Here is a 15,924-nt window from a genome sequence, read left to right as displayed (position 1 = left end):
TGTCAAATTAGTTAGAAATACATTTAGTTTGTGTTTATAAGTGTTTTGTTTCATTTTGTTTCCCAAATTCGTCCAAAGTACTCAAGGTGCTCAAAACTGCCCAGAAAGTGTTTTTAAGGCAGTTTCGAGTGCTTTGGGTACTGTTTGAGTCTTTTGGTTTGTTTTAGTGTTTTAAAGTTTAGTTTTACATTCTTTGAGTCTAGTTTAGTGTTTTATATTACGTTTTTACGTTTGTGATTCAATTTGTTACATAAATTCGTCCAAAGTACTCAAAGTGCTCAAAACTGCCCAGAAAGTGATTTTAAGGCAGTTTTGAGTGTTTTGGGTAATGTTTGAGTCTTTTGGTTTGTTTTAGTGTTTTAAAGTTTAGTTTTGCATTCCTTGAGTCTAGTATAGTGTTTCATATTGTTATTTTACGTTTTTGAGTCAAATCCAAGTGGTTAACAATCCCTCCTAATCCCCGGTCCAGAACGATCCCTACTTATACTTATACTACAATTGACAAAAAGAGGGTCTAATTTGTGTGCGTATAAATCACGCATCACATATCATACACTCAATCACTTATCACTTATCATCATCACTCTAGCTTTAATTCACATGCACATTCACTCACCACAAACATTTCACATGCACTTGTTCCTCCATTAAATCAGCCACATGCACTTCCCACTCATCATAACCTAGCTGCACAAGCCACCCCACATGTCCCTTTAATCATTCAAACATGCACTCCCATTAATTAAACCATGCAGCCACACCTTCACCCACATGCACCATTCAAACATACACCCAAACACCACCAGAAATCATCATTGCCGTGGGTACCTATCCCATTTCAGATTGTCATTCCACTTCATTGCACATGCATCTTCATAATTCAACACATGCATTCATTATTTATTTACTTTGCATCCTTTAATTTAATCACATGCACATTCAAACAAACACAATCATTCCAGCCATACCTTGCATTTTCAGATTGTTCCTCCATCATTGCACCACAATGCAGCCACATGCACTTGTTCCTCTAACATTTCAGCCACTTGCACTCCCATTCTCTCCCAAAACCGTGCACATGCATTCTCCTTGCATTTCCAGCCATTCCACATGCTATTTCAGCCACATGCACTCATAATCATTCAACCAACTTTGCACATGCATTCATCATCATAACCTAGCTGTCATGTTCCCCCCATTTCACCTATAAATAAGCATCCATTGCATTCATTCTCATACACATCCATTCCCCACAGAAATAAGGCCTTTGTGCCAGAAATTCATCCATTCCAAACACTCTTCCATAAACTCATCCATTGCAGAAATGTAGACATCAAACCACCCTTGTGCCGTGCCTTCCCTATTAATCCAAACACCACTCCCCAAACCATTCACACCATCAAACTCACCTTAGACCCTGTGCCACAACGAAGAGGAAGAGAAGAGTGCCTAAACGTTCATACAATTCAAGTTTGAGTTGTTGGAATGTTTAGGTGTTTCTTTGATTTCAATGTTTAATTTCAATGCTCTTTGTTTTGTACGAATGAGGAATGGATGATAAGAGGGCCTAAACGTTCATACAATTCAAGTTTGAGTTGTTGGAATGTTTAGGTGTTTCTTTGATTCTCTTTGTTTTGTACCATGAGGAACTAAACCCCCCTTGGTTAGGGGGTGATTCAAATATATGTTTATGCTTGCATTTTGATTTGAATACTTCTAATTGCGTTTCATAAGTTGTGGATTCAATTCGTTTAACTGTTTGATTGATAACTTATTTATGTATGTTCATTGAGAGTGCACACTTAATTTTCATGCATGAATATGACGCTAGAATATAAGTGAGTTTCACCTAATCGTTATGAACTTATATTCACAAGTAGTGGAGGTTGCTTATAAACAATCGCGTTAAATGAATTCTTGGCATAAGTTTCATGCAATCCATAGTAACGAATGCCTCGTCAACACTTATAATTTTCATAGAACGTAATGATTCTTGCTTGTACCTCTTCTATGCATTCATGTTGAGGACTTGTGGGGAATGTTTTGAATTGTCGCATGCATCATCCAATTCAATAACGTTAGGAAGATTTGAAGGTTAATTAGTGCATCACGGTTAACTTGGGGTGTTGAGTATCATAGTTTATTGAAATGCAATTGGAAATCATTTTATTATGCAAGTATAACATGTATGGAGATGAACCCCTTAGCCATTCTATCATCCATTCCATCAAATTCGTTTTACAATCTGTTTAGTTTATTAACTTGTTTTGTTATTTCAATTTTCGTATAAATCTAAATCCCCCTTTACTTTAATGTCCAATTTAGTTAGAAATCAATTTAGTTTGTGCTTTTGAGTGTTTTGATTCATTTTATTTCCCAATTTCGTCCAAATTCACCAAAGTGCTCAAAACTGCCCAGAAAGTGATTTTAAGGCAGTTTTGAGTGTTTTGGGTGATGTTTGAGTCTTTTGGTTTGTTTTAATGTTTTAAGTGTTTAGTTTTACATTCTTTGAGTTAGTTTAGTGTTTTATATTGTGTTTTTACGTTCTTGAGTCAAGTTATTACTTAATTTCGTCCAAATTTGTGTTTGTGCTCAAATCTGCCCAGAAAGTGGTTTTTAGGCAGATTTGAGTGTGTTTGTGTTGTTTTGAGTCTTTTGGTTTGTCTTTAGTGTTTTAAAGTTTAGTTTTGCATTCTTTGAGTCTAGTATAGTGTTTCATATTGTTATTTTACGTTTTGAGTCAAATCCAAGTGGTTAACAATCCCTCCTAATCCCCGGTCCAGAACGATCCCTACTTATACATATACTACAATTTGACGAAAAGAGGGTTTAATTTGAGGAAAAGAGGGTTTAATCGTTCTGGACCGGGGATTAGGAGGGATTGTTAACCGCCTGCTTGCCCACTCTCGTCAGGTGGAATCATTGATGGCAGAGGTGGAAAGTCTTAAGCAAGAGATCCAGCAGCTTAAGTACGAGAATAGAAGTTTGCACGTGCTTGCCAACAACTATTCGACTGGCATGAAGAGGAAGCTTGATGAGCTGCAAGAGTCTGAAGGTCGGATTCACAGTGACCGTCAAAGGTTTTCGTCTTTCCTCCAGAGGCACCTTTTTCCTGGCTCATCCAGCACTTGGCCAAGTATTGAGGCCTGGAATGCTCTAGCTCCGATGCCTCCCGCTCCGATGCCTTCCGCTCCAGTGTCTTCCGCTCCGATGCCTTATGTTTCTATGCCTTCGGAGCGGAAGGCATCGGAGCGGAAGACACTGGAGCGGAAGGCATAGAAACAGAAGGCATCGGAGCGGAAGACACTGGAGCGGAAGGCATCGGAGCGGGAGGCATCGGAGCTAGAGCATTCCAGGCCTCAATACTTGGCCAAGCGCTGGATGAGCCAGGAAAAAGGTGCCTCTGGAGGAAAGACGAAAACCTTTGACGGTCACTGTGAATCCGACCTTCAGACTCTTGCAGCTCATCAAGCTTCCTCTTCATGCCCGTCGAATAGTTGTTGGCAAGCACGTGCAAACTTCTATTCTCGTACTTAAGCTGCTGGATCTCTTGCTTAAGACTTTCCACCTCTGCCATCAATGATTCCACCTGACGAGAGCGGGCAAGCAGGCGGTTAACAATCCTTCCTAATCCCCGGTCCAGAACGATTAAACCCTCTTTTCGTCAAATTAAACCCTCTTTTCGTCAAATTGTAGTATATGTATAAGTAGGGATCGTTCTGGACCGGGGATTAGGAGGGATTGTTAACCACTTGGATTTGACTCAAAACGTAAAATAACAATATGAAACACTATACTAGACTCAAAGAATGCAAAACTAAACTTTAAAACACTAAGACAAACCAAAAGACTCAAAACAACACAAACACACTCAAATCTGCCTAAAAACCACTTTCTGGGCAGATTTGAGCACAAACACAAATTTGGACGAAATTAAGTAATAACTTGACTCAAGAACGTAAAAACACAATATAAAACACTAAACTAACTCAAAGAATGTAAAACTAAACACTTAAAACATTAAAACAAACCAAAAGACTCAAACATCACCCAAAACACTCAAAACTGCCTTAAAATCACTTTCTGGGCAGTTTTGAGCACTTTGGTGAATCTGGACGAAATTGGGAAATAAAATGAATCAAAACACTCAAAAGCACAAACTAAATTGATTTCTAACTAAATTGGACATTAAAGTAAAGGGGGATTTAGATTTATACGAAAATTGAAATAACAAAACAAGTTAATAAACTAAACAGATTGTAAAACGAATTTGATGGAATGGATGATAGAATGGCTAAGGGGTTCATCTCCATACATGTTATACTTGCATAATAAAATGATTTCCAATTGCATTTCAATAAACTATGATACTCAACACCCCAAGTTAACCGTGATGCACTAATTAACCTTCAAATCTTCCTAACGTTATTGAATTGGATGATGCATGCGACAATTCAAAACATTCCCCACAAGTCCTCAACATGAATGCATAGAAGAGGTACAAGCAAGAATCATTACGCTCTATGAAAATTATAAGTGTTGACGAGGCATTCGTTACTATGGATTGCATGAAACTTATGCCAAGAATTCATTTAACGCGATTGTTTATAAGCAACCTCCACTATTTGTGAATATAAGTTCATAACGATTAGGTGAAACTCACTTATATTCTAGCGTCATATTCATGCATGAAAATTAAGTGTGCACTCTCAATGAACATACATAAATAAGTTATCAATCAAACAGTTAAACGAATTGAATCCACAACTTATGAAACGCAATTAGAAGTATTCAAATCAAAATGCAAGCATAAACATATATTTGAATCACCCCCTAACCAAGGGGGGTTTAGTTCCTCATGGTACAAAACAAAGAGAATCAAAGAAACACCTAAACATTCCAACAACTCAAACTTGAATTGTATGAACGTTTAGGCCCTCTTATCATCCATTCCTCATTCGTACAAAACAAAGAGCATTGAAATTAAACATTGAAATCAAAGAAACACCTAAACATTCCAACAACTCAAACTTGAATTGTATGAACGTTTAGGCACTCTTCTCTTCCTCTTCGTTGTGGCACAAGGTCTAAGGTGAGTTTGATGGTGTGAATGGTTTGGGGAGTGGTGTTTGGATTAATAGGGAAGGCACGGCACAAGGGTGGTTTGATGTCTACATTTCTGCAATGGATGAGTTTATGGAAGAGTGTTTGGAATGGATGAATTTCTGGCACAAAGGCCTTATTTCTGTGGTGAATGGATGTGTATGAGAATGAATGCAATGGATGCTTATTTATAGGTGAAATGGGGGGAACATGACAGCTAGGTTATGATGATGAATGCATGTGCAAAGTTGGTTGAATGATTATGAGTGCATGTGGCTGAAATAGCATGTGGAATGGCTGGAAATGCAAGGAGAATGCATGTGCACGGTTTTGGGAGAGAATGGGAGTGCAAGTGGCTGAAATGTTAGAGGAACAAGTGCATGTGGCTGCATTGTGGTGCAATGATGGAGGAACAATCTGAAAATGCAAGGTATGGCTGGAATGATTGTGTTTGTTTGAATGTGCATGTGATTAAATTAAAGGATGCAAAGTAAATAAATAATGAATGCATGTGTTGAATTATGAAGATGCATGTGCAATGAAGTGGAATGACAATCTGAAATGGGATAGGTACCCACGGCAATGATGATTTCTGGTGGTGTTTGGGTGTATGTTTGAATGGTGCATGTGGGTGAAGGTGTGGCTGCATGGTTTAATTAATGGGAGTGCATGTTTGAATGATTAAAGGGACATGTGGGGTGGCTTGTGCAGCTAGGTTATGATGAGTGGGAAGTGCATGTGGCTGATTTAATGGAGGAACAAGTGCATGTGAAATGTTTGTGGTGAGTGAATGTGCATGTGAATTAAAGCTAGAGTGATGATTGTTGATGTAATATTCCTTCCTAATGCTAGAATATGTTTAATATAATGGCACAAGTAAGGGTGTCGAATCCACAGGGACTAATTGGACCTATGTAATCACTTGTTTTGCAAGAACTCTAAGAAATGAATTAAACTAAACAAACTAGGCAGATTTGGAAATGAATCAAACTAGTCTAAATAAACAGATTTGTTTTTGTAACTTGAAAGCATGAGAATATGAAATAAACACAAATAAATGAATCAACAACTAATGTAATGGGATAGTATCAATGGAAATGAAACTAGGGATTCGATTTCACCATTGCTCAACTAAGTCCATGTTTGTCAAGTTAGTTTATACTCATTCATCTACCTATTTCTTGAGTTTGTTTCACTTGGATATGTGATAGGAGCATATTCATGCGACTTAAATGGCTTGTTCTCGTGCATTTACGTTATGTTTCTTTAGTTATTTTAGTACTTTAAGCTATTTTCGTGTGTTTGTAGGTCCAAAGGGCTAAAGGAGCAAAAAGATGCATTTTGGAGATTTTTGGAGCACTTTTGGGCTAAGGATGGATAGCTTATGCTTGGAGCCAAAGTGTTGGACGAAATTGAAGACCTAATTGGAGCCAAAGTGTTGGAACCTTGTTCTCTTTAGTTTTAGGACATTTAAACCTTTCCTAATCCCAATCATGCCATGCATAACACACATCCATTCTAACACATTGTCATTGCACATGCATTTCCTTCATTAATTAACCCACATGCTCCCATTACTTATCATAACCACATATCATATCACTTATCACTTATCACTTATCATCATCACTTTATCATATCACTTATCACTTATCACTTATCATAACCACTTATCACATCATAACCACATATCATATCACTTATCACTTATCACTTATCATCATCACTTTAGCTTTAATTCACATGCACATTCACTCACCACAAACATTTCACATGCTTTCCTATTCAATTAAATCAGCCACATGCATTCATCATCATAACCTAGCTGTCATTCCACTTCATTGCACATGCATCTTCAAATAAATCAGATTTCCATCATATTCACATGCATTCCATCTTTTAATTTAATCACATGCACATTCACCTTGCTTTGCAGAAAATCCACTTCATAACACATGCATCTTGGCAGATTTCACATGCACTCATGCACATTCACCTTAATCATTCACATAGCTTTAATCCACATGCATTTCCACCTAGATTTCCACCTCACAACCACCAGAAATCAACCAAAACCGTGCATTCCCTTTCATTTCTGTCAAAGCACATGCATTTCCACCCTTTAATCACATGCACAAACAGCACATGCATCTCCCATCACCATTTCAGATTTCCACCAAGTTCCTAGCTGTCATGTTCCCCCCATTTCACCTATAAATACTCATTCATTCATTCTCATTCATACACAATCCATTCACCACAGAAATAAGGCCTTTGTGCCAGAAATTCACCCATTCCAAACACTCTTCCATAAACTCATCCATTGCAGAAATGTAGACCATCAAACCACCCCCTTTGTGCTGTGAGTTTCCCCTACAAATCCAAACACCATCCTTCCATTCCTCCACCACTACCCAAACCATTCACACCATCAAACTATCCTTAGACCTTGTGCTACAACGAAGAGGAAGATAAGAGTGCCTAAACGTTCATACAATTCAAGTTTGAGTTGTTGGAATGTTTAGGTGTTTCTTTGATTTCTATGTTTAATTTCAATACTCTTTGTTTTGTACGAATGAGGCATGGAAGAGAAGAGTGCCTAAACGTTCATACAATTCAAGTTTGAGTTGTTGGAATGTTTAGGTGTTTCTTTGATTCTCTTTGTTTTGTATCATAAGGAACTAAACTCCCCCTTGGTTGGGGGGTGATTCGAATATATGTTTATGCTTGCATTTTGATTTGATTACTTCTAATTGCGTTTCATAAGTTGTGATTCAATTTGTTTAACCGTTTTATTGATAACTTATTTATGTATGTTTATTGAGAGTGCATGCTTAATTTTCATGCATGAATATGACGCTAGAATATAAGTGAGTTTCACCTAATAGTTACGAACTTATATTCATAAGTAGTGGAGGTTGCTTATAAACAATCGCGTTAAACGAATTCTTGGCAAGAGTTTCATGCATTCATAGTAACGAATGCCTCGTCAACACTTATAATTTTCATAGAGCGTAATGATTCTTGCTTGTACCTCTTCTATGCATTCATGTTGAGGACTTGTGGGGAATGTTTTGAATTGTCGCATGCATCATCCAATTCAATAACGTTAGGAAGATTTGAAGGTTAATTAGTGCATCACGGTTAACTTGGGGTGTTGAGAATTCATGGTTTATTGAAATGCAATTGGAAATCATTTATTATGCAAGTATAACATGTATGGAGATGAACCCCTTGGCTAGCATCCATCCATTCATTCCATTTCATCACATTCATATATACTATCTGTCTTAATTCGAATCTGTACATTTTATTTAATTTCGTATAAAACTCAATCCCCCTTTACTTTATTGTCCAAATTAGTAGAAAGTGTTTTAGTTTATGTTTATAAGTGTTTTGATTCATTTTGTTACATAATTTCGTCCAAATTCACCAAAGTGCTCAAAACTGCCCAGAAAGTGATTTTAAGGCAGTTTTGAGTGTTTTGGGTGACGTTTGAGTCTTTTGGTTTGTTTTAATGTTTTAAGTGTTTAGTTTTACATTCTTTGAGTTAGTTTAGTGTTTTATATTGTGTTTTTACGTTCTTGAGTCAAGTTATTACTTAATTTCATCCAAATTTGTGTTTGTGCTCAAATCTGCCCAGAAAGTGGTTTTTAGGCAGATTTGAGTGTGTTTGTGTTGTTTTGAGTCTTTTGGTTTGTTTTAGTGTTTTAAAGTTTAGTTTTGCATTCTTTGAGTCTAGTATAGTGTTTCATATTGTTATTTTACGTTTTTGAATCAAATCCAAGTGGTTAACAATCCCTCCTAATCCCCGGTCCAGAACGATCCCTACTTATACATATACTACAATTTGACGAAAAGAGGGTTTAATTTGTGTGCGTATAAAACTCGCATCAAATTTTGGCGCCGTTGCCGGGGATTAGAAAATTTGCTAATCCCTTGGATTGTTTTATTTTCATTTGTTTTTATTTTTCCAGATTCTTAATTTTGTTTTGTTTCTTGTTTTAGGTACTAGTTCATGACTCGGAGTTCTCATCCGATTCGTGAACATATCCTGGAGTGATTGGGTTCTTCGTCCGGCTGCAAGACGTAAAAGAAAGCGCTACTTGGGAGGCAACAGAATGCATTGAATAAAACAAAGCATGTTCATAAAAAAAAAAAAAAAAAAAAAAAAAAAAAAGATACTAAACATGGAGAAAGGTGGAGCTTCACAAAGGTTGTTTACGTGAAGCCCCACTACGAGGCGCAGAAGCAGAAGGCATAGAAGCAGAAGGCATAGAAGCGGGAGGCATCGGAGCGGAAGCCATCGGAGCGGGAGGCATCGGAGCTAGAGCATTCCAGGCCTCAATACTTGGCCAAGCGCTGGATGACCCAGGAAAAAGGTGCCTCTGGAGATAAGCCGCAAGCCTTTGACGGTCACTTTGGATTCGACCCTCAGATTCGTGCAGCTCATCAAGCTTCCTCTTCATCCCCGACGAATAGTTATTTGCAAGCACATGCAAACTTCTATTCTCGTACTTAAGCTGCTGGATCTCTTGCTTAAGTCTTTCCACCTCTGCCATCAATGATTCCACCTGACGGGACCGAGCAAGCAGGCGTTGGCCCATGTTGGACACAGAACTCGCACACTGAACACTAAGTGCGAGGGACTCTTGAACGGCCAACTCATCGGACCGTCCTGACAGCAGCCTACTATCTTTTGGAGTGAGGAGGTTCTTAGCTACTATTGTAGCTGTTGTGGCGTCCTGCAACACGGAGTCTTCACCTGTAAGAAGACCGTTAGAAGATAAAAAAGAAGGGCGCCATACGTTACCTTGACGCGGCGCGCCCGTATCACTGCTAAGGCTCAATTCCAAGCTAAGGTTCGATGAGTTTGCCATTTTTCAAAGGTGTTCAAAGATAAGGGTTGATGGAGTAAATTTTCAAAGGGTCGGAGTCGATTTTCAAGAATGGGAATTCTTCAGAGTGTGTTTGTTGTGGTGATCGATAGCTCTATAAGAAGCCAAGGCGACGCGTCCACCAATTCAAAAAAAAAACCGGAATTTCCGGCGTAATTTAGGCGACGCGTTCTCGGCTTTTCAGAAAACGCGTTCAACTTTGTCAAAAGATTTCTGACAAAGCTGAAAACACGTGGAGGCCATCATCGCAACTACACGTCTTTAGCCGACAAGCGCAAAGTTCGGCGACGCTTTCTCTGCTTTTCAGAAAACGCGTGCAGCTTTGTCAAAAGGAGCCGCATCTGCACTACCACGTGTCGTTCAGAAAGAGAAGGGGCGTCGTTCAGAAATCGAAGGGGCGCCACTATTTCAAAAAGCCGGATTTGCGGGATCAAAACGTTTGTCGACAAGGGTAAAAAAAACAGTACCACCACTTGATATTATTTCTATATATGTCGACCTTCGTCTTTTATGGCAAGGCAAACCTGAAGAAAATGCCCAACTCTCCCTCACCTCTGAGGGCGCACTCCCAGCAAAGCCTTTTGAAATACTCAATTTTTTCTTCTTCCCCAAAGATGATACCGGATGCCTGGAGTACAGATGACCCAGGAGGAAACGGCGGATTGAAGTGTGCTGATTTATTCACCGCTTCTTCAAAAGCAAAGGTATCTCATATCATCAAGGTCAAAAGCAAAAGTATCTCATATCATGCTCTTTCCCTGTCTTTTTCTTTGTCCTTGTTCTTACTCGCTGATAGGAGCATATTCATGCGACTTAAATGGCTTGTTCTCGTGCATTTACGTTATGTTTCTCTAGTTATTTTAGTCCTTTATGCTTCTTTTGTGTGTTTTCAGGTTCTAAGGGCAAGGTATGCAAAAGGATGCCTTTTGGAGCCTTTTGGAGCAAATTAGAGATTGGAATGGATATCATATGCTTGGAGCCAAGAGGATGGACGAAATTAAAGACTTGAAGTAGGAAAGTTAAATCCTAAAAGACCTCATGTTTAAGCATCATTGAAGACTCCTACGCATTTTAGAACACAAAAACAACATTCCTTGCAACCTTAGGACATTGTCGTGTGTTTCCTTGTGTCTCCCTTCCTTGCCATGCAAGGAAGGGCTTTGTTCCCTATTTTAAACACTTAAAGCATTCATTTATCATATCATTCACTTATTATAAGCATTCACTTATCATATCATTCACTTATCAAACCATTCACTTATCACTTCCATTCACTTATCACTTATCACTTCCATTCACTTATCACTCACCACATATCATTCATTTATCACTTAACATATCATTCATTTATCACTTAACATATTATACACTTATCATAATCATTCACTTATTCTTTCATCATTCAACCACCAATTCAACACATGCATTTCAAACCTTTCAACACCCTTTAATCATCTCCCTTTAAGTTATGATTTTATTTCCTAACCCTACATGCATTATTTATTAGCATCTTCACATGCATTCACACACATCTCATTCACAACACAACACCCCTCAAACACTCCCATTCTTTCCTTAGCCGTGAGTCCCCCCTCCCTACTAATCCAAACACCAACCATCTTTCCATTTCCATCACTCCTCACTCCATTCCACACTTCCATTCCCCCAAACCAACTATCCTTAGACCTTATGCTACAACAACGAGGAAGAGAAGAGGACCTAAACGTTCATACAATTCAAGTTTGAGTTGTTGGAATGTTTAGGTGATTCTTTGATTTCAATGTTTCATTTTAATTCTCTTTGTTTTGTACGTATAAGGAATGGAAGAGAAGAGTGCCTAAACGTTCATACAATTCAAGTTTGAGTTGTTGGAATGTTTAGGTGTTACTTTGATTTCAATGTTATGAAGAACTAATCCCCCTTTAGCTAGGGGGTAATTCGAAATAAATGTTTATGCTTGCATTTTGATTTGATTACTTCTAATTGCGTTTCATAAGTTGTGAATTCAATTTGTTTAACTATTTGATTGATAACCTATTTATGTATGTTTATTGAGAGTGCACGCTTAATTTTCATTCATAAATATGACGCTAGAATATAAGTGAGTTTCACCTAATCGTTATGAACTTATATTCACAAGTAGTGGAGGTTGCTTATAAACAATCGCGTTAAACGAATTCTTGGCATAAGTTTCATGCGTATTCCATAGTAACGAATGCCTCGTCAACACTTATAGTTTTCAAAGAACTTAATGATTCTTGCTTGTATCTCTATTATGCAATTCATGTAGGGAACTTGTGGGGAATGCTTTGGGTTGTCGTATGCAATCATCCAATTCATTAACTTAAGGAAAACTTGACGGTTAATTTAAGCGGACCTAATTAACCCGGGGTGATGAGTTTCATAATTTATTGAAATGCAATTGGAAATCTTTTTATTATGCAAGTGTAACATGTGTGGAGAAGAACCCCTTAGCTAGCCATACCATCCATTCATTTCCGTCAATTTCATATTTACAATTTGTTTTCTTTACAATCTATCCATTTTAGTTTAAATTCGTCCAAAATCAATCCCCCCATATTTCGTTTAAAGTCTTAGTCTTAATCTTTCTTATTTTTAGTTTTGAATTCTTCGAGTTTAGTATAGCATTTTAGTTTGTGTTTTTAAAAGCATTTTGAGTCTTTTGATTTGTTTTAGTGTTTTAAAGTTTAGTTTTACATTCTTTGAGTCTAGTTTAGTGTTTTATATTATGTTTTTACGTTTTTAAGTCAAATCCAAGTGACTAACAATCCCTCCTAATCCCCGGTCCAGAACGATCCCTACTTATACTTATACTACAATTGTCAAAAAGAGGGTTTAATTTGTGTGCGTATAAATCTCGCATCAAATTTTGTGGTAACTAATGTTGTTAATGCAAATTCGTGGGATTTTATCACCCATAACTTCAAATGTTGTTCCTTGCTGTTTTAAGGTGTTTTTAAGTTGTTTTAGAGTGTTTTAGTATGTTTTGTTTTTATAACTCCGAAAAGCACATAAAAATTTGAAAAATTGTTTTGAAAAGCCTAAAAAGAGTGTTTTGAGTCGTTTTTGTGAGTTTGTGTCTTAGGGTACCTTCCAACACAATGATAAGGATTTGGTTTGTAATTGCATGACTGTTAAAAAGAGTTATAAACATAGAGAAAAGTTTGATTTACTCTTGGTTTATGCTTAGTTATGGTTATAATGTATGACTTCACATGCAATCATAAAAGAAAAATTCGTTTTTGTAACATGCTTGAAGGAAGGAACTCAAACAAACGCTACAACCCTGTGAGACTCGAGCCATTACCTTCTTTGGAGAGTTATTTTCTGTGATTCTTTGTTTTCTAAAGTTGTTGAATGATCTCATTATTCCTTGCTTGGTTGCTACTTAGAATGCAATTGTATCATGATAGAACTAAATGCTAGAACTTATATCCGTTTCATTCAAAGCATGATATTGAGTTGCATAACATATATCAAGATGAAGTTGTGTAGTTGCCACCATAGCCAAATAGCCTTACTTCCCATATTTCGTATATATTGTAAGTCTTAACACCGTTGAGCCTCGTTTAACCTATTTTCTTTGCTAACCATATCACCCCTTACCTAGCCTAGATTAGGACCATCCGTACCCTTGTTCTTAAAAGATAGTGAGCATGACTTAAATGAATTCCTTTTGAGTACATTTTGCAAGAAAAGCATTTTGAGTCTTTTGATTTGTTTTAGTGTTTTAAAGTTTAGTTTTACATTCTTTGAGTCTAGTTTAGTGTTTTATATTATGTTTTTACGTTTTTAAGTCAAATCCAAGTGACTAACAATCCCTCCTAATCCCCGGTCCAGAACGATCCCTACTTATACTTATACTACAATTGTCAAAAAGAGGGTTTAATTTGTGTGCGTATAAATCTCGCATCACTCGCATGGCAAAGTAAAAGAAGCAATCAGCCGGCACTTGGAGTCAGTCTTCCGATCTGGAGCCAACTGCCTGGAATCTATTCCTGATTGCTTACCTAGCGTTGCTCTCGAGTAGTCATCTTCAACGGTTGATACACTTCCGGAGAAGGGACCACTTCTGCAAAGGGGATCGAGTAAGGAAAGTGAAAATGATACATTGAAGCATGTGGAGACAAACTTAGGCTGAGTTATCCTCCAACCCTTTTCAATACGAATTGGAAAGATTGAACAAAGAAACAGACCAAAGGAGTAAGCTCAGACCTTCGGGGGAGACCAAAAGAATCCTGCTGCCCAGATCAAGAGTAGCACAAAGGAAAATCAATGATGGGCGGAAACCAGTTCAAGAGTAAGCCTGTGGAGTCACTATGATCAAAGCCTCAATGCAATTACCAAGGAGAAGAGGGAATTTACACTCCATAACCAGATTTGCGTCCCTAAAACTCTTCTCTTTGTTAATTACATTCTGCCATGTTTAGTATGTTTAGTTGCTTTTTGTGTGTTTACTTATGTTTTGTGTGAATCTATGCTTAAAACATTGAGGACAATGTTTGATTTAAGTGTGGGGGGGTAACTAAGTATATTTGATGCAAATTCATGGGATTTTATCACCCATAACTTCAAATGTTGTTCCTTGCTGTTTTAAGATGTTTTTAAGTTGTTTTAGAGTGTTTTAGTTTGTTTTGTTTTTATAACTCCGAAAATCACATAAAAATTTGAAAAACGTGTTTTAAAAAGCCTAAAAAGAGTGTTTTGAGTCGTTTTTGTGTGTTTGTGTCTTAGTATACCTTCCAACACAATGATAAGGATTTGGTTTGTAATTGCATGACGGTTAAAAAGAGTTATTAACATAGAGAAAAGTTTGATTTACTCTTGGTATTTTTTTGCTTGGTTATGGTTATAATGTATGACTTCACATGCAATCATAAAAGAAAAATTCGTTTTAGTAACATGCTTGAAGGAAGGAACTCAAACAAACGCTACAACCCTGTGAGACTCGAGCCATTACCTTCGTTGGAGAGTTATTTTCTGTGATTCTTTGTTTTCTAAAGTTGTTGCATGATCTCATTATTCCTTACTTGGTTGCTACTTAGAATGCAATCGTATCATGATAGAACTAAATGCTAGAACTTATATCCGTTTCATTCAAAGCATGACATTGAATTGCATAACATATATCAAGATGAAGTTATGTAGTTGCCACCCTAACCAAATAGCCTTACTTCCCATATTTCGTATTTGTTATTAGTTTTAACCCCTTTGAACCTCGTTTAGCCTATTTTCTTTGCTAACCACATCACCCCTTACCTAGCCTAGATTAGGACCATTCGTACCCTTGTTCTTGAAGCATAGTAAGCATGACGGATAATGAATTCCTTTTGATTAATATGTTGCAGAAAATAAGTGTGGGGGAAGGGATTTTTGTGTGTATGTATGTGCCTAAGTCTTAAAGGAGGCACGGGAAAAAGAAAAAAAAAATGTGAAAAAAAAAAGAAGAAGAAAAGAAAGAAAAAGAGTGAAAATAAGTGAGAATGGACTCACAAGTGTGATTGTTGAAGAAAGGGCCCAAAAAGTTTGAATATGGCCCTAAGTTTTGTGTGACTTTCCCTTGGGTGTTCAAAGTTGACTTCTGCGTTCTAAAGGGAATTCTAAGTGCCTAATTCAATACTTTGCTCACTATTGCTTAAAGAACGTTTGTTTTCCCTATCCTTTCATTGTTAGCCAACTCCCCAAGCCCCGTTACAACCTTTGACTTCTATCTTGATCGTTATGTGTTCAATAATGTGGAGTTTGGAATTGATATGAGCTTATGGAATCACTGGTTCTCGTTCTAAGTAGTAGCATTCAATTCATGAGATCATATTCATGTCATTGTCGTAAATCCAGAAAATGCTTTCTTTGATATAACATATGTGAGTGTTAGAATTCATATTTACATCAATCTTCTCAC

Source organism: Pyrus communis, chromosome 14 (genome assembly GCF_041283825.1).
Source record: "Pyrus communis isolate YQ-2024b chromosome 14, ASM4128382v1, whole genome shotgun sequence".
Taxonomy (NCBI): Eukaryota; Viridiplantae; Streptophyta; class Magnoliopsida; order Rosales; family Rosaceae; genus Pyrus; species Pyrus communis.
This window is presented reverse-complemented; position numbering follows the sequence as displayed.